We start from the raw sequence: 22,070 nt of genomic DNA, 5'->3' as shown, positions 1-22,070 counted from the left end.
AGAGCCGAAGCGGAGGCGGGGTGGGGTGGGGGGGAGGGGCCGCGGGAACGGATGGCGGCCTGGGCCCCGTAGCAGCGGCGGCTCTACGGCCCGGGGCCCCGGGCCAGCAGAGGTGGCGGCTCCCGGGACCGGCCGCGCGGTGAGTCCGGAGCTTTGTGTGAAGCCGGGGCTGGGGGAGGAGAGGCGGCGGCGCTGAGGGGAGCCGGGGGTGGCGACGCCTGACGGAGGAAGTGGAGGTTGGGGGTCGGGGCCGAACGGGGGGAAGGTGTGTATGGAGGGGAGGGGGGGGTCGTTGCTTGGGTGGGGGAGGGGGCGTCGAGGGGCGCGGGGTGAAGTTCAAAGCATGGCCGGGCCGATTCAGGGTGAGGGGAGGGGTGCCCGAGCGGGGATTAGGGTCCAGCCAGGTTGCAGGGACAGGCCAGAGAGTTTGAGGCCAGTCTGTCTTCAGGGGGCCCAGGACGACGGGGGCTAGTCTGGGAGTTGGGGGTTCAGAGCGAAGGGGTGGGAGCTGGACGTGTGCGTGGCCCAGGAGGGGCAGCAAGGTGGCTGGGAGTGTGCAGCAAGTAGGTTGTGGGTGTGTGATCCCTCTAGTCTGCAGGTCATATTTACCCCTGTCCTTTTCTTCAAGATGGAGGGATTCCTGGGCCTGGCCCTTAACTGCTCTCTGCCCCCCCGGAGGGTTTGTGACCCTGTCCTGTTTGGAAAACCCATGCTGCCCTCTTTTCCCTTTATGTGTAATTACGGTTGGATCATCTCTGTGCTGTGCTCAGATTCTCCTTCCTCCCTCTGGGGTTGAGGAGGAGGAGACACATCTGACCAATTAATGTGTGTTTGTGAAACAGGCAGCAGCAAACAGTCATTTCAGCTTCTAGGAATTAGGCTCACACAGGGTGGAGAGATCAGAGCCCTTCAGGGGGAATATTTCTGAACAAATCACAGATGATTGAATTCTCTACGAGAAACAGCTTCCTGCCTAAATGAAAGTGGGGGAGATGGGGGAGGAAGCCTGTCTGTTCCCAGCCATGTGTCCAGGGCCCCAGGGGTTGGGTAGAGTCCCCCGTCCCCCACAGGCCTCTCTTTTCTGTACGAGGCTTTGCTCTGCAGCCGTGAGTTAATTTCACCCCTGCTGCTTTGTCTCGGGGGAGGGAGTGCTGGTTTAGACGGTTGTGAGGAGAGAGGGCTGTTGTGCTGCCACACACAATAGTCGTGTCATTTTATCGGGAGTGCTACCCCAGGGCTGAGAACTGCTGCTGCAGAGATAAACCGGTCCCTCTCACCCGCCTATTGTGTACACAGTGAAGGTCATAGGTTCAAGTCTTGTCTGAGAGCTTTGGATATGCTCCATCTCCCAGGCTCCTCAGTGCCATTTTCTTCCTTTTCCAGACTGGGGCTTGCCATTGGAGGAGGCCAGACAGAAAGGCTCTTCTTTTTGAGTGAGGAACAATGCAGAGCTCATTGGCACACATTTTTCAGAAGAATAGGGGATGCCAGCCATGTTGTGCCTGCCTCTTTAGCCTGTACTAAGTTGTGAAGGAATAGTGTCTGGGAGACTCGACCCTGAGGTTTATGTCAGACCTCCAAGGGGAGGTTTCTACTCTGGTTTGAACCATCATATTTAATTCTTTTTATAGAGATGAGGCACTCATACAGTGATTTTTGTGTGTTTGTTTAGGAATACAACCAGAAACCTGTGTAGTGTTAATATAGGGAGTCAAGGACCCAGTACCTTTTTAATGGTGACTTCCTGGTCAATAGTAATTGCACAACAAAAAACCACAGGATTTGCCTATCTGGTCAAGGCCTGTGGAAACAAAACAACATCCCTGTTCATTTTAATTCTGCTGAAAAGGGTGACTTGCTTATTGTGCAGAAGGTCCATATCTACCTCTTTATTAGGGAGAACTGTGCCAAAGAGATGAACATTAAAAAAACACCACCACCCACATTTGAGAGCTTGGGGGTTATTAATGAGATAAGGATGAGAACAAGCTAGAAGGAACCCTATCCTTGTATATATCTCATAGAAGTGTCCAACTGGTATATTAGGTAAAAATAATATTTGGGGCTAAAAATTTGGTTTTCATTTAGGACGTTGAAGAAAACTTTTGTTTAAAAAGAGATTAGAAATCAAACTCATTTTGAGAGAACAGTTGTATAGAATACACTGTACACAATAGCCAACCATTTCATATAAATAGAAATTTTAGCCTTTGGTATTGGTAAAGGCCTTTCTGAGGTGCTGAATCTATGTTGCTTCCCTCCATCCTTTATTTCAAATAGTCTTAAAATGATGGCTTGCCACTGAGGTGTTGGGCTTTGTTAGGAAGAAGTTGTTGTGACCTTTGTATTTCCTGATGACAGAACTGTCTTAAGGTCTTACTAGAGGTGTTGTCTGTCTTTAGGCTATTTTCAACTAATATATGTCCTTGGTCTCTGAGTGAAGTCTCAGCTAAATTGAGTCCAAAGCTTTTTGCTCTTGTGCTGGTGGCATTCATTTCTGAATCCTGTCAGGTGACACTGAAGGCAGAAGCCCCAGATTAATTTGCCTTGATTAGGTATAGAGCTTTCAAATTTGGGCCCTTGCCGTGAGGAGTCTCATGAGTCTTCTGATTGTGACCATCCTTCAGAGAGTACTTTGGGTCTTCCCCACCCCCAGCATCTTGGCAGAAAATTTTTCCTTGTGCCTGGCCGGTGTCACTCAGTGAGCATCAACCTATGAACCAGGAGGTTTGATTCCCCCAGTCAGGGCATATGTCCGGGTTGCGGGCTCAATTCCCAATAAGGGGCACGCAGGAGGCAGTTGATCGGTGATCAGTGATTTTCTCTCATCATTGATGATTCTATCTCTCTTCCTCTCCCTTTCACACACACACACACACACACACACACACACACACACACGTATTAAGAAAAGAGAATGTTTCCTTGTGAGAGGTCTGGATAGCTGGACAGATTTGTGCTTTTTTTGAGGATATGAAAGCATAATTTTGGCTACTGGTAGTAATTATGTTGCAATTAGCATAGAGCAACTAAATGGATGGAATAGGATAATTTGTTGAGGGGTTTACTGATTGCTCTGTCAAGTGGAAGTGCCACTCCTTATTTATTTGCCTGGAACTCCACTGCCTGGGCTCAGCCATGGAAACTTAAGAAGTATAGAAATGATATGTGGTTTCCAGAACTTCTTGCTCTGCTCTCTCTCTCTTATTACTGCCAGGTACCATAGCACCTTCTTCTGCCACTTTCTCCATCTCCAAAGGTAGCTAAGCAATTGTTATTTCCCTTGTGGAAAATATCATGGGTGGAAATAGTGCCAGACAGATGGGGTCACTCTGAGATAAGGCAGCCTTATGTTGTGTGGCAAGGCTTTTTTCCCCAGCAGTTGAATTCTCACTTCTACTTGATTTATAAAAATCCATTTTCTTTAAAAAACAAAGAACAACAACAACAAAACCCCACAAAATACAAAAATCACATTGTGTACTAAATATGCCTTTATGATCTCTCTCATGAAAGTTGGCTGTGACAGGCACAATGAAGATAGGTGATGCTGATTGGCAGGTTCTGGGCCCAGTAAGTGTCAGTGAAGGACTCTTTTCACTAGGGAACAGGTAATTCACCAAAGCACCTGCCTAGCTGGGCATGTGGAATTGGCAGCAGCTGTGCAGCTGAAGAGGGATTATTGAGCAGGTGGTTAAAGAATCACATGTCACAGTGACAAGAAAATACTTAGTCTTCCGTGGTTTAGGTTCAGTTCATATGTGTGAAATTGCTCTTTGTTTCACATTTCTTGATGCCTGGTACTGATTTGTTAGTGAGATGATAATGGAATAGAAAAAAACAGATTCTTCTTTCTGTTTCTTTTAGATTACTGAGTAGCTTGCATGGTCCTAGACAGCCCTATTGTATTTCTGTGAGTTCTGGCTTTATGCCCTATAAATGGGAAATAAATAGTGGCAATTCAGTGTTTCTAGTACTTGTTTATTAGAAATTCTTTGGTTTTAACATGGTGAAAAAGATTTAACTCCACTGGGAAGATAACCTAGCAGGTTTTAGGCAAAGGATGTAATTGACTTTTTGTGTTAGGTCTATCTGACATGCCTTACTCAATAAATTTGCATGTGTTTTATTTCATGAATATAATTCTCCACATGAAATTTATATCTCTTCAGCTTGTTTTGTTCCATTTTTCATTTCTCCCAGCACCTTTATAACTCTTCTCAGGCATTGAGATTAACATTTGTTAGAATCAAATAATCACCCGAGGGCCAAATCGTGTTAAGGAACCATCTCAACTAAATATTTATCTTTAAAACAAGTACAGAATTTTCAATAACTTGAATGAAGACTTTCTTTTTTGCGGTTTTCTGCAAATTCCCAGATTTTTCTTGAAGGTTATCATCTTCTGTTAATATGGTTTTCTTTCACATAGTCATGCCACTGTAATAGGAAGTGCCATAGAACCTAAATTTTATAAACTAGTAACTTGGTGTTTTTCTGATTTATTTACTTATTTATTTATTTATTTACCTTCTAGTCATTTTCTGTATTAGGCTGACAGGCTGTGTGCTTCTATTGAAACACGCACACATTCTAATGCAGCGGTTCACAGGGGTCGCCTAAGACCATCAGAAAACACATATATAATTACATATTGTTTTTGTGATTAATCACTATGCTTTAATTATGTTCAATTTGTAACAATGAAAATACATCCTGCATATCAGATATTTACATTACGATTCATAACAGCAAAATTACAGTTATGAAGTAGCAACGAAAATAATCTTATGGTGGGGGGTCACCACAACATGAGGAACTGTATTAAAGGGTCGCGGCATTAGGAAGGTTGAGAACCACTGATAATGAATTCACGGTGTATTAACAGTCGATTGAAAGAAATACATGATATTAGCTGTTTTAGAATTTAGAAATCCCTTTTCCAAGTGGCGTGAAGTCTCTTTACCTCTATGTCAGAGAAAGAGAGAAAGAGACAGATTTAGGTCTGTAGGTAGATTGATTAGGGGGAAGAGAGGCGAACATTGTGACTCTGAGGCTAGGGGCCAATGGACCAATGCAGAGACAGGAACATTTTGTAAGAATCTGCTTAAACCTGGTTTGTAACCTAGCTTTAAGTGGGAGCCTAGCAATTATTTGTATAGTATTCACTTCTGAAGAAAAATATACACTTCTTTATTTTCCCATATAAAGCCATCACAGTTGCTTGTTTTAAACAATTCACAAAGCACCATATACTTTCCTAGCATTCTCAGCAGTTTGCTTTCTCATGCTTTTTCCCCTCCCCCATCTCCCATCCTAGTTCTCTGCTCTGAAGACTTCTCCAGCAGCTTGGAAACACTCTAATTACTGTCACTATTATAGTCACAACCCAGATCTTCCACCTCCTTCCCACTCACCCCTTTCTATCTTCCTTCTCCCTCCCCTTGCTCTAGCAGCAGGAGTTGAACTGCAGTCTCATGAGCACAGTCAGATCTATGAATGAGCTTTATATCTTGTCAAGGCAGAACTCCAGATCCAACAGGGCTGATTTTTCATGGTTCTCTTGCTGTTTGTTCTTGGATCAGAGTCCCAGAAATAAGAGATGGCAAATACCTATTAGGTCATATCTAGTCCATCACTCAGGAGCAAACCTACAATCTTCCTCTTGTCTCTGTGAGAATTTTTTCTTTTTTTCTTTTGTAGGTGAGAGCTGTCTGATGCTAGGCAAGCTCTGAAACTGCCTTCTTTTTATTGTGCTCTCTGGTCATTAGTGTCTGTCCAATGTTACTCTTTTGGATTTTTATTCTTACCCCATTTTCAGGATTCCTTGTTCCCAGCAATATCTGCACCCCTTCACCTTCAGTCCTTTCTTCTTTATTGTTGGTACCACATTTGTTCCTTTTGTACCATCCATCAGTTTTCTATGCCAGAAGTTACCACTTTTCAAACCTTTGCCACAAGAAGATGCTGATGGAAGCACAGTATGCACATCCTTGAAGGTGGTAATGGCTTAGAAAATAAGTGCAAGGTTGGGCCCTTAAGAAACTTCTGTATTGTATGAACAAATGCTGCATCTTTCTGTTTAATTTGAGGCACTCCCTGTTCTAACCCTTTGTTCTCTATATGTGGAAAAATTTTATTTTTGTGTGGCTTAATTACAGTTACAATTAAGTTATTGTCTAATTTAATAGTGTTATGTGTTTTCTTTGCTTTTCATAGACTAGGGAGTCATAAAACAAAACCCAAGTTCTTATCACTACCATGCCTCTAGCTGTGTGACCTTGTGCTAGTCACAGCTCTCTTTGCTCTTTCCTTATCTGTTAAATTAGTAGATTAGACAAGATCATCTCTCAGGTTCCATTTAACTGTAGAAATTTATGATGTCAAGGTTGTGATGAAAGCGGGTTTTCCACTGATTGGGAAGTGACAGGAGTGAGCAGTTTATAATTACTGTGTCAAAAATATAGTCAATATTCAGAAGGGCTTATGGGTGTAGCTTAGATCTCTGGGGCTTGACTTTCACTCCTCTTTGATATATTTGTAAGGCTTATGCTGTGTGTGGTGTTTTTTTTCTTCTTACGAGGCCATCTTATTTTGAAGGGTCTTGTATCCTCATTCTACAGGTTCACCAGCTTATCAAGTGTATCTTTTTTTAGTCTGTTCAAGCCATGAGAATGGGTATCAGAAAGCTGCAGAAAAAGAACCTCAGCTTATGAGAAGGAAATCATACCTGAAGGGATTTGCCAGATATTAATAAGTAATTTTGTGTATTCAGTCAGGGATCTAAGATCTTAAATCTCATCATATCTTTTAACTAAATGGGACTGATTGTGGAAATGGATTGGGTATTTTTCCATTTTTGACTAGTCAGTGGAAAACCTTTGAATTAACTTCTTGGGATTGAATATGAGTTGTTCACTGTGTTTTGTTTAGAAAGTAAAGTTGTTATTATTAATGCTGTAAATTCTAAATGGGTGACATTTGGTGAAATCTGACTAGCAAGGGAGATCTCCAAAATACCTGGTAAAAGGGACCGAGGAATTGAAAGCTGGTGAGTGACTGTAGGAATTTTAAAGTTGACAGTATGTTAGGAAAACTTTGTTTTCAATCAGTTTAAAGGAATAAAATCACATAAGCAAGTTAATTCCCCAAGTTAGGATTTTTGTCAACATTTCCCAGTTAATTCTTAGACTTGGGACTTCTAATAGCAGATATTTATTGAATGTTAAGAGGAGGATGACAGTCTTTTTAGTCTTTTTGCTTGTTTGTTAATATAGCACAATCACATGTTTAATCTACCTTTGAACATTGGAAGAAGCATTCACTGTTTTTAAATTTGTACTTAAAACATTCACCAGTCTGTAATAGAAAAATTTGGTGGGCAGAACTATTTGTTTTGGATTCGCAAAAAGTCCTGGGAGTACTTTGCTTTATTCCCAGCCATCTGTAGCACATTACTAATTTTCAGATAATCTAAAGATTATTGGGAAGTGCTCCACTTGAATGTGAGATTTTAAAAAGATTTATATTAGAAATGTAAGTAGTTTTTGTAGGTAGGCTTTTAAAAAAGGTGGCAAGTGAAGCATAGGGTATTGAATTAGAAAGTGGCCAGAATAGGTACCTTGCAACCTTGGGAGATCAAACCACACCATGAATGAAATTCAGATCCTGACAGGCCACATTGCTTGCTGGTATAGCATTGCATGCTGGTACTGTAGTTTCTTAGGCCATAGTTCATTCAGTATTAGAGAAAGGCAGCAGTGTCTGCTCTATTCTGTGTACGGAGTACAGCCAGGGCTTTGGGTATGTTACCAGGAATGTTCTTAGCAACATTGCTAGGTGAAGTCCTTTGAGTTAGGTTTATTCACATGAACACAAGTGGATGTTCAAGAATGCACTTTATAAACTTTAGTGACAAATTCTGAGGTTTGGTGTGAAACTCAGCACTTTGTTCTGTAACTGATGCTTCTAGAGAATGATGTCTTAAAGAATGATATCAGAAATAGAACTATAGGAAGATAAATTGGAATTCTGGAGCTTATGGGATATATGTATCTGAAAGGTATACAGGAAAGGAGGAATTTTTTTTTTCTACTTGGCATTTGTTTTCAATGGCACCTCCAGTACATCATTTCTGAAACCTGCCTACCCTTTTCTTCCATAAGCATTACAGCTTCTTCCAGTTGCCATGGCACAAAACTTTGGACTCGTATTTGGTTCTTTTTGTGCCTTACCACCTATTCAATCATTTATTACATTTGGATTATTCTGGATATCGTGCCACTTTTTCCTTTGGCTCACCTAGTTTAGGTCTTCATCTGTAATAACCTCATGGTTAATGCCTCTTTCTGTATTCCACATTACAGACTGCTGCAATATTACTCTAATTTTATTTATTCATTTTGAATAATATTTATTGAGCACTTATATACCAGGCCAGCCATGGTCGCTGTCCTTTCAGGACTTATAAGTCTAGTGGGGGAGATCAACAATCAACTAATAAATGTATGATTATGAACAGTGCTCTAAAAGAAAAGGATTTGATTCTAGAAGAGTGTGTAACAAGGAAACCCATCTCCTTCCTGAAGCCTTTCTTAACCCTCATCTTCTCACCCATCTATCTCCAGAATTGATTATCTTCCTCTGTATCTCTTGCTTTATTTATTTAAAAAATATTTTTATTGATTTCAGAGAGGAAGGGAGAGGGAGAGAGATAGAAACATCAGTGATGAGAGAGAATCATCGGTTGGCTGTCTCCTGCATGCCCCCACTGGGGATTGAGCATGCAACCCAGGCATGTGCCCTTAATCAGAATCGAACCAGAACTTCAGTCTACAGTCTATCCACTGAGCCAAACCGACCTGTGTCTCTTCTGTTCCCAGTATTTTGAATATAACTTTATGTTTAATTAATGCTTACTGAATTGAATTGGAATTTAACATTTGAAAACAGAAATTTCTTGTGATCTTTTTTCAGGCCTCTTTTATGCTAAATTTTATCCCAAACTGAATAACCTAGGAACAAGGTAGACTATGAAAGTCTTTAGAAATCCTTCAGACTCAAGGACAAGCTTTTGATGCCTTTACTGCCTGTATCAGTACTGTGGTTTCATATAACCAAGCTGATTGAAGACTTGGGGGAGAGAGGCAGGTAGTTGGTGTATGGCTGGTAGAAGCAATGTAGGTCAGTCACAGGAACCAGACTGGTTCTGTTAGAGGGATATAGCCATTGTTGGGCCTCTGGGTATTATTGACCTCTGGGAGGTCTTTTTAGTTTTTCCTATTTCTTTTATTTCGTAAATATTTATTGAGTTCCTACTATGTGTGAGGTCCTGTTCTAGCTGCTTAAGATCTATCAGTGAACAACATAGACAAAAAAGTCCCAACCTCATGGATCACGGAAACAGAAATAAGCATAATAAATGATTATATAACATTTAAAGGGTGGTAAATTAGGTGAGAAAGTAGAGCAGAGTAGGGGGATTGGGAGTGTGGAGGAGGGATAGGTTAGGAAGTTCGGGAGTTTACAGCTTTAAATAAGATGGTCAGAGAAGGCATCTTTGAGAAATGTGGTGCTGATGTGTTACAGGGTTGTTAGGCATTTACCTGAGGTTGCTGAATGCTCTTCTGCTCAACAGAGAAAAAGAGGCAGTGTCTGCAATTGTTCCAGAGAGTCCAGCTGACATTGAGGGGGGAAATAGCTACTTGTTATGTTCTCTCCTTGGTGTTCCTCTGGCTGGCATTTCTGGAAGTTAATCATGGTGAAAATTGCAGTCAGTCTTGTCTGGAAGACACCAGGAGTGGAACTGGAAGCCTTGAGCTAGTTCCCTGAGGGGTGCGATTTACTCTTCTGTTACTTGGCCTTGGGTACATAGAGTAATGGGTGAGTTTGGCCTCTAGGTTTTCTCCTTCCTCAATGGGGAAAGCCCAGTATTGTGACCTTACCTCTTTCTAATGAGGCCTCAGCAACTGTGTTTGGGTAGCTCTTTAAAAATAGGATTTCAAGGCCTGGTCAGTAGTGGCTCAGTGGTTGAGCGTCAACCTATGAACCTAAGTCCAGGTTGCAGGCTTCATACCCAGTAGGGGGCATGAAGGAGGCTGCTGATCAATGTTTCTCTCTCTCCCACTCCCTTCCTCTTTCTCTAAAAAAATCAAAACATATTTTTAAAAAAAGATTTCAAGGAGTGTGCACTCTGCTCTCAGCTTAAAAATTGAATTTTCAAGTTTGTGGTATTTTTTTTACTTCTTCTCCCAGTACCTAATTCATTAGCTAGAAGATGAAGATGTCTTATGTCTAAGATGCTCTCTTGTCTGACTTGTGTATTGTAAATTTTCTTATAATTTTCTTGCTTGCCCTTTACTCACCCTTCAACTTTTTCATTATTTTTCCTGTTACCTCTTTCCTGTTTTTCTTTCATGAAGCTAATAGGAAACAGAAATCCCTTAGGCCAGACTGCTGTTTTGGTAATTTACTGCAAGCTAAAATTTCTACCTTATATACAGGAGACAGAATATCTTATTTCTGTCCTTGAGTTAGGTAGAATGCAGCTCATAGACATCAAGCTCTCAGCTTGTTAACATTGAATGCTGTTTGATGTTGCTGAGATGCAGGGTACCTACCTATACATGCTATTTTTATTTATCTCATCGGTTTGTGCAGTGGCAGTGCACAGGAGACCTATTTGCCATTCTGTAAAAATGTACTCTTTTTGCTACCTAATTTTAGAATAGGGTCCTGATGAACTCTGGCCCATGCTAAAAGAAATCTGTTACTTTTAGGCAGAAATGGTTCTAACGTTAGATGAGCTTTGAGACATGTCACAGGGCTTTTCTCTGAATTTACTGTATATCAAATGTGAAGTTCTGCGTTTTCATTACATATACTTAAGTGGTAGAATAACATATCACTGATATCATGAACTTTAAAGCCAGCAGCTGTTAACTCAAGTGTATGTTGTTTTCTTTAGTGGTGAAAAGAACTCAGTTTAACTAACCAAGTTGTATTGCTTTATTACTAAAAATGCTTTAACATAGCTTGGTTTGCTAGTGAAAACTATTTTTTTAGTAGTAATGTCTCTGTGGTTTGTATTAGTTGGCTCTTCCAATCCTAGCAGAGCTGGAAATCCTGGCAGTGTGGATTTCAGATGGGTTCCATAACTCTATCTGACAGAGAGGGACATGAAGGACAGTGTTTGGTAAGATTCTTTTTCTTATGGAGACTTTCTATAAGAAAGAAATTCAGTTTCAACAAGGTTACATTGGAGTAGGTGACATAATGATGAAGTAAAATTTTCTTCCAACAACAAATATGTTTCTTCCAAAACATATATGTTTTACCTGAATATGTGATCTGACACGTTATGTATTTTTAAAAGTGCTGTTGATACAAAGATGAGAGGAATTTCTGCTATCCTTATATAATATTTTTTCTGTGTCCTTTTTTGGTAGGCAATGTCTTGGTATAATGATTTAATTCATATCTCAGATACTTTATAGAAGAAGACTAATCGTGGCAGCAAGGGATTACATTTTTTTTAATCAAAGAGGTTCATTTTATTGATGTAAAGGGATTACATTTTTATAAGGCTTGAAATCTTTGCTTAAATAAAAAATGTCACATTTCTAATCAAAATAATATGACTGAGTTGAAAATGTTAAAGGTGATTGGAGGAGTTGCAAAACTAGGCTAGATAATTATAATGTGGAGTTCATTTATTTATATACAGATTGGTTAAATGCTTCATTGCATGCAAATGTGAAAATATGGTTTTGGATAAGACAAACTACTTCCAGTTGGCTGTTTTAGAACCTACAAAGAAATAACCTGGATTTTACACCTAAGGAAAAAACAAGAATTAATAAAGGTTTCTCTAGATTAATACTATTTAATTGCATTTTGATTAAGCTCAGTTTCCTCAGGAAGAGAGGAAGAACAAAATTTATATGGAAATTCTGTTTTAAGAAATCAAGCTGTGCCCTGGCTGGTTTGGCTCAGTGGATAGAGCATCGGCCTGCGGACTGAAGGGTCCCGGGTTCGATTCCAGTCAAGGGCATGTACCTTGGTTGCGGGCACATACCCAGTGGGAGGTGTGCAGGAGGCAGCTGATCGATGTTTCTCTCTCATCGATGTTTCTAACTCTCTATCCCTCTCCCTTCCTCTCTGTAAAAAATCAATAAAATATATTTTAAAAAAAAAAGAAATCAAGCTGTGATTAAGTATGTACATTAGAAAAAGTGGAAAGAAAGATTTAAAAAGGTAAATCATCTTCTAGAAATGTAAAGACTTAAAAACTATCATATAAGAAGTCCATGTTAAAAAAAAGCAAGGGTTCAAAAGGACCATTCAGAACAGATGGCAATTTGGCATAATCTTGAAGCTGTGGAGTAGAGAAAGCCATCTTTTAAAAAAATTAGGAACATTTTCAGTCAAGACCTCAAGCAACCCACAAAGTGATGATGGTTGAGTGCCATCTAGAATTTAGGCAAAAGAAAAAAAGATGAAATAGATAAGCCTCTTTGCAAAACTAAGGGTAGGCATTTTCTGCTTTTTATTTAAAAGGAGATGTTAAAAATGGAAAGGCAGCTACAAATTGGTGAGACTACTTACCATAGTGTGAAAGATCCATTCAGGGATGATAACATTACAGAAGTTCCACTTCTCAAGCAGATTAAAAAGACTTCCAGGTCAACTGATGATAGATGCTTAATGTTTGTTTTTTTCCCTGATTAGAACATGGGTTAATCTTTTTTAAAGCACCAAAAGATACAAAGAACTCTTAGGAATTATCCCAGAAATGTTAACATTTATTTAGTATTTCCAACACATTTTTTTTCTAGCTGCCTAGACTTCTTTTAATCAAATCAATAGACTTGATGAAATCACAATTATCTATTCAAGAATTTAGAGAGAATTCAAGAATAAACTGTGGAACCCTTAGTGAAAATATATCACTTCAAGTTGTAAGTAGTGTAGTAGTGTGATCACTACACCTGGACTGGTGTGGATTTCAAATGTTACTCTCTTAAGGGTTTGGAGGTGGAGGGACTAAAAACTATATTGGAAAATTGATAAAATGTAAATTGATTGAGATGACTTGGTACCATTCATATAACTTATTGGGGCAGTGGTTAGTTAACATAAGGAGAAGTCATATGATAAATCACTAACAATTGTGTGTGGGTTGAGTTGTCACCTGTGGACATTGTTTAGTTTGAAAAGACTTTAAAAGTCAGGCCAAAAAACTTTAGTCATGGAATGGACAAAAATGTTTTGTGCCTTAGCAAACTTATTTTCTCACAGTGAATACTTTTATAGTTCCATAGTCCTTCTCTGCAGTTCTAAACTCAAAAGCTCTGAAAACAAAGGTGTGTGTGTGTTTTTTTGGTAAGGAAGGCACAACCTGGCTTCAACCAATAAGAGGCAACTTACAGTCTTTTTGGTTCTATTCCAAGTAAATATTCATTTTGCTGTAGGGATATTAATGAGTTTGATGTTAGAATGCTGCTCCAGTTTCTGTTTTAATTATCTCAACTTTTTACAGGCTCAAATAAGTGCAGTGACTTGCCTGAGATTGTTAAACAGCTATGGAAGTAAAGGAGAGTAAAGAATAGAATTGAACTTTTCTGCCTCCTCCCCTGTTTTGTTTTCATTGTACTGTGCTGGTTCCTCATGACATTACCTTCAAAAACCATATGCATAAGTTCTGGGTGCAAGAATTTAAGCAGTGACACTCATCTTATTTGATACTTTAATAAATAAATATTTTTCATAAGTGACATATTTAGGTTTTCCCAGGATAGTTTTCAGTAGTTAGGTTCCCAAATTGTTTAAGAGATCTTGGCTATTGTGGGCCGATGAAAGTAATATCTTGTATGTGGGAGATGAAAAATAGATTAGCTTCAGTGTGGACAAGTATTACATTTAAAAAGAGGCAGAAAGTCCAAATCACTTTCTTAGCATGATTAACGTCTACCTAATAATTGTAGTCCCAAAGGGAGACTAGGAATCTTGGTAAGCTATTCCTAGAAAAATTAGCTCAGTGCACTGCCAGGGAAATGCTTGCCATCATTAGGAAGAGAATCAGAACTAAATAAAGATAAAAATAAACTCCCCTCTATGCAAAACCAAAATTTGCCTATGTTGGTGATAACGGTTTTCTGTTGATCCCCAAGAAATACTTATCAGAGCTGGTGACCAAAGGAGGCGAAGGTTTTAATGAAGACATGTAAAAAAAAAGCACACACTTTGGTTTTTATTTACTTTTTAATTTTTTATATTTTAATTTCAGGGAGGAAGGGAGACGGAGAGATAGAAATGTCAATGATGAGAGAGAATCATTGACTAGCTGCCTCCTGCAGGTCTCACACTGGGGATCAAGCCCCAACCTGACCAGAATCTAACTGTGACCTCCTGGTTCATAGGTCAACACTCAACCATTGAGCCATGCCGGCTGGGCGAACTTCAGTTTTTAAAGACAGAGGAAATATCAAATTCTATCAAGTGAAGAGAAGAATATAAAGATTTGGTTACCATTTCTTAGGATTCTGTATTGGATAGAGAGCACCCTTTCAAGTTAGAAATAAATTGAGCTGAATTATTGGGTTGCTCTTATCAAAAGTAAATAAATAAAATGTGTTAACCCTAGAGGTAATAGAAATTAAAAATAAGGTCAAGAAACGTTTTTAATTAAACTTTTCATTTCGAGATAATTATAGAGTCTCATACTGTTGTAAGAATAATATAGAGGGATCTCTTGTATACATTTTACCCAGTTCCCTCCAGCGGAAACATCTTGTAAATCTATAGTAAAATATCATAACCAGATATTGACATTGATACAATACACCTATCTCATTCAGATTTCCCCAGTTTTACTTGTACCCATTTATGAGTGTGTACATTTAGCTTTATGCAATTTTATTACTGCCACAAGTCAAGATACTGAACAGTTCCATCACCACAAAGGTCTCATGCTGCCCCTCTATAGCCATACCTGCCACACTTCTGCTGCCCCTCCTTCCATCAACTGATATATTTTATAAAAACCTATTAAGGGAAACGAGGGTTTCCCTTATTTTGATGTGTATAGACAGTTCCCAACTTAACAATGGTTCAATCTATGACTTTTCAACATTATGACGGTGCAAAAATGATAACATTCAGTAAAAACTGTACTTTGAATTTTGATCCTTTCCCGGGTTAGCAATATGCCATACAGTACTCTCTCATGATGCTGGGCAGTGGCAATGAGATGATTCTGCCCAAATGTAAGTGGTCTGAGCACATTTAAGGTAAGCTAGGCTAAAATGGTTATGTTCGGTAGGTTAAGTGTATTAAATGCATTTTTGACTTATCGATATTTGCACCTTACAATGGATCTATCAGCATGTAACCCCATCATAAGTCCAGGAGTACCTGTACATCCTTAACTTTTTATAAAATTGTTTTAAAATGTTTTACTTATCAAATTAATACATATAACTTTTTAGTTTTTCTTTTACCATGAACTTGATATTAAAAGTCAAATAGTACTACTGCTTTCAGTGAAAATCAGCAATCTACTATTTACTCCTTCCCACAAGTCTCACTCCCAATAGGCAACTGCTTTAAGCTTTTTAAGATTTTTTTTCTTATATTTACTCACATATTTCTAAATAATAAATAATATGCTCTCCTATTACCCTCCCCTTCTTATCAAATCCTCCTAATATAGTTATGTTGCAATTTTTAGTTAGATCAATCTATATTCATTGTTTATTATGTTAAGGATTATTTATTCCTAGAGGCCCGGTGCATGAAATTTGTGCACGGGGTGGGGGGCGGGTCCCCTCAGCCCAGCCTGCACCCTCTCCAATCGAGGACGCCTGGGATCGGGCCTAAACCGGCAGTTGGACATCCCTCTCACAATCCTGGACGCTGGCTCCTAATCGCTCACCCCCTGCCGGCCTTGGTCGTAGGCAGCCATCTTAGAGATGGTGTGACGGTCAATTTGCACATCCCGCTATATTATATAGGGATTGAGCCAGTAAGTATACCGCTGTTATGTCTTCTTTCTTGTACAACTTTTGTTTCTTTCCAGATTTTAATATAATTAATCACCTCTTTTTTTTAGTTTTTTGTTATTGTCCTTATTACTAATTAATTCAGTCTCTCCAACAGATGTGTAAATCTTGCAATATAGTCAAACATAGGGTAATAAGTAGTTTCTTTCTTCCTTTCCTTTATTTTTTCCTTTTTTTTCCCTTACCATCCCACTAAATATTCTAACCTAGAAAGATTGATGGCGTGATTCCCTTTTACCATTATCGCATAAAATACCACTTTAGGACCAGGACCATGATCCAGTAGTAATACAGTTCTCTTGTTTATAGTTACTTAATATTTTATTTTATTTTTGGAATTATAATGTGATAAATTGCATAAAGAACACTAATTGTAAGTGTACACTCAATTTTTCCGTATTTATTAGTAATAAGGACAATAACAACAAACTAAAAAAAAGAGGTGATTAATTATATTAAATCCTGGAAAGAAACAAAAGTTGTACAAGAAAACATAACAGCAGTATACTTACTGGCTCAATCCTATATAATAAAGCGGTAACCACCATGCAAGTAAAGATATAAACATTTTCTGCACTCCCAGACATGACCACTTTTCTGACTTCTGTCACCTTTAAGTCATAGTTGTTTAAAATGTAATGACTGAATGGTTTAAGTCATCTGATAGTCTGACTTATCATACACTTAAGTATATGCATGTGGGCTTTCAGGAGTTGGTTATATCCAGAATACCTGATTTGTGGACTAACTCTATTTTGGGAAGCAACTGGGCATGTTTGAAGGCTAAGAGAATAGGCAGGGGCAGTTAGGCATTTTAAGAAATGTGAGGACTGTTTTGTTTTCTAACCTTCCCCCTAGATTCTTGTTGAATCTGAATCCTTTATCTTGGAGAGAGGAATCTACACTCTGTTCTAGTAAGTTTGAGGATTGTCAGGTAATTGAGACAGTTTATAACTAACTAGTGGTAAATCAAGCTGAAGTAAAAATAGAGGGGAGAAGTGGCAGCCTAGGCGCTGTTATGATTCTATGCATTGAGGAAAGCAGTGTTCATTCACTTATTTATGGACCAAAATATTTGAGGGCACAGTGAACCAAACACTGCTCTTAAGAAACAGTGGTGACCAGGGTGCTTGCAGTCTAGTGGTTCACATTTATGGACCAAAATATTTGAGGGCACAGTGAACCAAGCACTGTTCTTAAGATACAATAGTGAGTAGCTTGCAATCTAGTGGTGGAAACAAATATTAATCAAGTCATCATATTTTGAGAGGTAGGGTGTGAACAGGGAGTGTCTTTCGGTAAAGGCCATGAGGCAATAAGATGGGAGTGGGGTGCAGAGGACAGTGTGGGCATGAGGGAAGGTTGGAAAAGTAGACATGGCTTAGATATCCTTAAGGATGTGCAAGTGGATCCCACATTTTTTTGTGGCTACACTAGTCTGACATCCTAGTGTAGATGTTATCTTTTTTTAAAAAAATGTTTTTATTAATTTTAAAGAGGGAGAGAGAGAGAGAGAGAGAAAGAAAAATGTCGATGTGAGAGAAAAACATTGGTTGCCTCCTGCTCGCACCCTAACAAGGGACTGAACCCCCAACCTGGGCATGTGTCCTGACTTGGAATCAAACCTGTGACCTTTTGGTGTATGAGATGATGCTCATCCAACTGAGCCACACCAGCCAGGGCTAGGATAGCAGTTCTTGTGTAAGAAATTTAAGTAAGGAGGTCTGGTCTAGAATATAAAAAGTGAAGGTAATTTCTGTATTTCTTTAAAAATGTATAGGCTTTTCTTTTTCCCTTATGACTATGAACTTGACTCATATTACTCCCTGTTTTAGAGATGAGGAAATGGAAATACAGAAAAGCTTTGACACAACAATTCTGTATGGAGGGTCAATTTCTGAGATCTGATTCCTAGCTATTTCCACTATTCACTTTTTTTTCTGAGAAGTTGACATCACCGATTCTCTTTAGCACAGAAAGTTTACATCTGGGAATAAGAACTAAATTGTAAATGGTGACATAGCCCTTATTATTAGGGGAGGGGGAATGGTGGATTTTTTTGTTTACTTTAGATCAGCAGTTCTCAATCTGTAGGTCGCGACCCCTTTGGTGGTCGTACGACCCTTTCACAGGGGTCGCCTAAGACCATCCTGCATATCAGATATTCACATTACGATTCATAACAGTAGCAACAGTACAGTTATGAAGTAGCAACGAAAATAATTTTATGGTTGGGTCACAACATGAGGAACTGTATTTAAAGGGCCAGAAGGTTGAGAACCACTGCTTTAAATGATCGTGGCCTGCTTCTTGGCCTTATACATAGGCTTTAGGAGAGGTTTTCCCTATGGACTATTTCCACCAAATGAATCCCTACAGAGTTGGGATTGAACTATTTACATATTCAGTATGCTGTTTAGCCTATTGTGACATGTATGCTGGCACAGAGCAGTCCCAACAAACACCAAAGCTCTAAACCTGAGCCCTTTTGAATAGCTGTGTCGTGGTGGAAGTGTCAGTTGTTTATGTGAAATGAAACAGGTCAAGCCTCATAATCTTTGAGAATAGCAGCCTGTGAGGGACATAAAACTATTCATGAGATGCAGCATATAAACACTCAGAGACTGAGAGATGCTACACTTTTATGTCCTTAGGTGACACTTGGTCAGATGAGCCCTGTTGAATTGGATCTCTCCTCAAATTGGCCCTGTTAGTCTGTTCTTTATCTGATCCCCACTAGAGATATAAGTTGAGAGCTATGGTACTTGAGATGACACAATTCCTTTGTTATAGTAATTAATGTAATAAATTAAGGGAGAGACCCAAAGGAAAGTTGATTGTTTCTTGTTAGAGCCCTAGGTGGAAATTGAGTTGATGAGTGAGCGCCTGTGAAACATGGCAGGTGGAGAGGGAGATGCCTGTTTTTCCAGCTGAGTCAGCTCAGCATCACTGAGGATGGTTTACATGTTTGTACTAGCCTCACCTGAAGTTGGCTAAGTACAAAGTGATTTCTAGGTAGCATCTGGAATTCAGGGAAGATGGTATGATATGGTTTTTTCTAGCAACTTTGCTGTATCTCATTGGTTTATTGACAGTTTCCCTGGGGGCATCAAACCCTATGAAACTCACAATTTAGATTTGAAGGACTGTTTTCTCATGGATTCAACATTCTACTGGATTGGAACAGTTGGTGAAAGATAACCCAGATGTTAAAACTCTGAGCTTTCAGATTAGTTTCTTGGCACTGAGGGATTTTTGAAGCAAAATGGAGGCTTTTTGTTAGTCAATATAGTATAGAGTTTTATGAGCCACCCTGAATTCATCAAAGAAGAAAGGGTTGCCATTTTTTTTGCCATTTTCTTTCATAGAACTCAAATGGATATCAGTATTACATGTAATTTAATTTGTAAAAAATTTTTAAAACATTTTCCATTTATTTTTTAAAATACCTTAGATACTTTACTTTTTTATATTTTTATTTTATTGATTTTTAGAGAGAGAGGAATGGGGGGAGAGAGAGAGAAACATCAGTTTGTTTTTCCACTTATTTATGCATTCTTTGGTTGCTTCTTGTATGTGTCCTAACTGGGAATTGAACCTGTAACCTTGGCATATTGGGACGATACGCTCTAAGCAACCGAGTTTACCGGGCCAGGGCTAAATACCTTAGATACTTTATACAAGGTGTAACTGTGAAACAGTCCTCTTTAAGTTTAGGCACCAGAATATTATGAGAATATTTGGATCATTTTATATTTTTGAGTTGTATTATATTTTTCAGATTGTATCCTTATAATATGCTTAGAATCATGATGGATTCTCCTTCCATTTTATAATGAAAAAATTAATATTTAATGAAGCAACTTGGCTATCAATCTGGCTTGGGTCAATGGAAATTTGAGTCCAGAAGTCACATCTCTTGATTCAAAGTTCCGTGTTCTTTTTCCTACACCATGCTACATTCCTAGAATTGAGTATAGCATTTTTTTTTCTTTGTCCATACAGCTTTTGGAGGGAACTACCTAGCCAGACAGATCACCCTCACATCCAAATATGTGTGACCTTTGTGGTCCCAAGCAGATTATACACAACTGTCACTTACTCAGGTCAGAGTGTATAAGAAGATTGACTCAAAATCCATAAGGAGAGGGGATGACAGATAAATTTACAGTGGAACAACATTGGACACTGTTATTTAGACCATAATAGCTGTGGGTCGTTGGCAGTTAAAGAGATCTTCTCTCTTTGAAGCCCTCTAGAATGGATACAGAGCTTTATCTGAGTGGAAAGAGAAGTACTGTTCTTAGTATGTTTCACTTAAGGTCAGTTGCTGCTTATGTCCTCTTGCCAGGGGCCAAGACGTCACATGAGGACTCTTTTTTCTCTTTCTTAGCCTTCTTGAAGAGAAGCCTTGTTCATTCTTGAGTGGTATGATCTATGGCGTGTGCCCTAAAAAAGCAACTAATGACCTGAAATGTGTGATTGATTACAAACCAGTCTGTGGGCTGAGAGTCTGAGAGATGGAGTTAGGTTCCAGAGAAGAAACTGGAATCTGAACTCCTGTTGTTACAGGTACACAGTATGGAGAATGATTACCATGACCTAGCTTGGTCACAACAAAGAGATCAGGTGCAGGAACAAGGCACAAATGGTACTGACAAGGAATTCCAGAGTCTGGTGAATTGTGGTCTTAAATAGGGAAGTGGAGTATAGATAGAAGGAGAGAAGACAGGAAAATATTTACAGAAGCTCTTCCAAGTTAAAAGTGCCTTGTGTTCTCTGTAAGGTATCGGTTCTCCTGATTCTGCACTTTCTCTGCTATGGAAGCAAGAGGTCAGTGCTTTTTCATTTCCAGCTAGCATGTTAGTTGCCCTACCTCCTGGGGTTAAACATCTCTGCAACGACCTGTCAGAGAGTTGATTATTAGCTGTATAAAGCCAGGGATGCTGTAGGGAGCAGATGGGAAGTGGTTTGGCTGCTGCAGCCAGGCTGATTAAAGAATCCTTGGCATTTTTACAGTGTCTTTGGAAACGTACCGCCAAAATTACTATGAAGCCTGCTGGGTTTGGAAAGCTGGATTTCTGAAAAGTCACCTGGTTGAAAAGTAGTACTTATGAAAACTCTTAACACCCTCAAAAATAGGACAATGGTTCTCTAAAGAGCATCAGTACTACTAAAGATCAGTCCTCATAATTTTTTTTTGTTTGCATACTGGTCATTCAGAAATTCTTTTTTTTTTTTTAATTAAATCTTTATTGTTCAGATTATTACAGTTGTTCCTCTTTTTTCCCCCCATAGCTCCCCTCCACCCGGTTCCTACCCCACCCTCTGCCCTTACCCCCCACACTGTCCTCATCAATAGGTGTATGATTTTTGTCCAGTCTCTTCCTGCACCCCCCACACCACTCTCCCCCCAAGAATTGTCAGTCCACTCTCTTTCTATGCCCCTGATTCTATTATATTCAACAGTTTATTCTATTCATCAGATTTTTTATTCACTTGATTTTTAGATTCACTTGTTGATAGATATGTACTTGTTGTTCATAATTTTTATCTTTACCTTTTTCTTCTTCTTCCTCTTCTTAAAGGATACCTTTCAGCATTTCATATAATACTGGTTTGGTGGTGATGAACTCCTTTAGCTTTTTCTTATCTGTGAAGCTCTTTATCTGGCCTTCATTTCTGAATGATAGCTTTGCTGGGTAAAGTAATCTTGGTTGTAGGTTCTTGCTATTCATCACTTTGAATATTTCTTGCCACTCCCTTCTGGCCTGCATAGTTTCTGTTGAGAAATCAGCTGACAATCTTATGGGTACTCCCTTGTAGGTAACTAACTGTTTTTCTCTTGCTGCTTTTAAGATTCTCTCTTTGTCTTTTGCTCTTGGCATTTTAATTATGATGTGTGTTGGTGCGGTCCTCTTTGGATTCCTTTTGTTTGGGGTTCTCTGTGCTTCCTGGACTTGTAGGTCTATTTCTTTCACCAGGTAGGGGAAGTTTTCTGTCATTATT

The 22,070-nt window shown here is 39.1% G+C and overlaps 1 protein-coding gene across 3 annotated transcripts in view; it reads left to right on the top strand.

The window, feature by feature from the left end:
* Positions 1-42: 42 nt before the first annotated feature.
* ZNF609 (zinc finger protein 609) overlaps positions 43-22,070 on the top strand; it is a 204,901-nt gene continuing 182,873 nt past the window's right edge. For all 3 annotated transcript variants that reach the window (XM_014459781.2, XM_014459780.2, XM_006093399.3), the window contains exon 1: positions 43-139. The gene's annotated coding sequence lies outside the window, so the exon portion shown is untranslated. The remainder of the gene's footprint in view (positions 140-22,070) is intronic.

This window comes from Myotis lucifugus, unplaced genomic scaffold (assembly GCF_000147115.1).
Source record: "Myotis lucifugus unplaced genomic scaffold, Myoluc2.0 scaffold_115, whole genome shotgun sequence".
NCBI lineage: Eukaryota > Metazoa > Chordata > Mammalia > Chiroptera > Vespertilionidae > Myotis > Myotis lucifugus.
Note: the sequence above shows the minus strand (reverse complement) of the source record. Positions and strands in the feature narration are given on the sequence as shown.